The sequence below is a fragment of the Citrus clementina genome, unplaced genomic scaffold, assembly GCF_000493195.1.
Source record: "Citrus clementina cultivar Clemenules unplaced genomic scaffold, Citrus_clementina_v1.0 scaffold_5, whole genome shotgun sequence".
Classification (NCBI taxonomy): Eukaryota; Viridiplantae; Streptophyta; class Magnoliopsida; order Sapindales; family Rutaceae; genus Citrus; species Citrus x clementina.
Window position 1 is genome coordinate 8,587,280 of NW_006262201.1, and position 2,186 is coordinate 8,589,465.

A 2,186-nucleotide genomic window follows, 5' to 3' on the forward strand; every position below is an offset into this window, starting at 1 on the left:
GAACACTATATCTTAAGGGTGGGCAAACCCAATCCAACCAAATGCAGGCAACCCAACCCAATTTAATTTTGACAGGTTGAATGAGTTATTATAGGTTAATTAAGTTAATTTTTTCGAACCCAATTAACAATTGGATCGAATTGAGTTAATTATAATGAACTCATTTAACTCAATCCAACCCACATGATGATGATGATGATGATGAAGATAATAATAATAATAATAATAATTCTCAATTTGCAAAATCTTAAAAATCTAAACGACTAATCTATTTTTGATTCTCTTTTTATTCTTTTACAAAAGAGACTATTTTGTTCTTGCATTTATTATAGACTATAATATCAAAACTAAAATCACTCTCTTAAATCTCAATTCTCAGTCAACTAAGGTATTTCTCTAATTTATTCATTCTCTATTCTTTATTTTTTTTTCGAAAACTAGACCATGAATAGAATTTTCATGCTATAAATATATTTATATTTGATTTCAATAAAATTTATTACAAGTTTAATATCTTCTTCTTTATTTAATTTTTAATTTTAATTCGATCTTCAAATCTTCAACCCAATCAACCCAACCCAATGATCTAAGAGTTGAGTTGGATTGGGTTGAATATGTTTATTTAATTGGGTTGGGTTGGGTTTTCACAAACCCTATCCAACTCAACCCATGTCCACCCTTACTATTCCCCACCTGAATGGTTTCTTATTCCAACTCTTGTTCATTTGACTTCTCCCATCCTCCACGAAAAGTTAAAATTAAAAATAAATTTCCAAAGAGTTGTAAAGAATTGGTTAATTCAATAAATTTTGAGATTGCTTATGAAAAAGCACAACAAAAGGAAAAAAGAAAAAAGAAAGGGTAGGATATTTCCACCCCATAATATGTGTAAATCCACCCTATTTTAAAACAATTATTTTAAAAATTCACATTAATTTTTTAAATTTAAAATAAAGAAAAAGTTCAAAATATTAGTCAACTACGTCATTTTTTCTAGGCCATTGTTGATCACTAATGTTGTTTTAGCATAACATAATTCGATTATTTTATCCTATAACAAAAAATAACTACATTATCCAAAACATGTATTTTTGTGACATTAGTTAAAATAATTAACAAGGATTTAATTGGTTAATTGTTATTTTTTAAAAAAAAATTATTAAAAATAATATAATTTTTTAATTATTAATTTTTTTGAAGTGGGGTAGATTTACAAATAGTGGGGATGAAAATATCATCACCAAAATGAAAAACTTTCAATGCTAAATTTATTGAAGTTCTGTTTCAAGTGTTAATCGTATTGAACACGATTTGTTAGTCGGCCATAAGTTTTATGGCATAGGTGGGTAGGGTTCGTTATCAACTAATTTGATCGCAACGTCAATGATCCAAATTCTATGCTCTGTCTAATTCAATCTTACTGGATTAATTATGATGAAGGGGATGCGTAGCCTAAGAAGAATTGTGAGGAGAAACAACAATAAATAATAATGTAAGCAAATTTGGTAAAATAACTGAAAGTGAGTTAGTTGAACACTAAATAATAATTAAATTGAGAAATTATTAATGTTGGCTCCCTATAATATTTGACAACACAGGTATATGGTTGGCTGTTTAGGGTGCGTTTGGAATTGAGGTGCTATAACTTTTAAGCTATAGCTGATGTGGAAAAAAAACTGTAATTATAAAACAAAAGTTAGTAATATATAATAAATGTAAATTTTAAATAATAATTTTTATAAAATTATTAAAGATATAATAGATTTTTCATTATACAAGTGAAAAATCATATCAACATAATTTCAAAGTTACAGCAGTAAGTGTTTACCAAACACTTTAGTGTTGTAGCTTTTAAGCTACAGTTGCCCAACCTCAATTCCAAACCCACCCTTAGTCCTTTAAATTGAAAGTAGAAGGTGAATTTTTATTTTAAATTACTTATAGTATTGATTTCTTTTACTTTTTAGATTTTTAAACTATATATAAATATGTATTGACATAAAAAGCAAACCGCTCCTCGTGCTTTATTCAATTTATTTTTCTCTTGCAAGGCATAACCACAGTTTCGGTTCCCCTACTGGTCTTTTTACTGTTTCATCTAAGAAAAAAATCCTTTTGATTGCTGGGGCTTCATATAATAACTTATTTCATTATTATTTTTTAAATAATAGTCTATTGCATCTCTA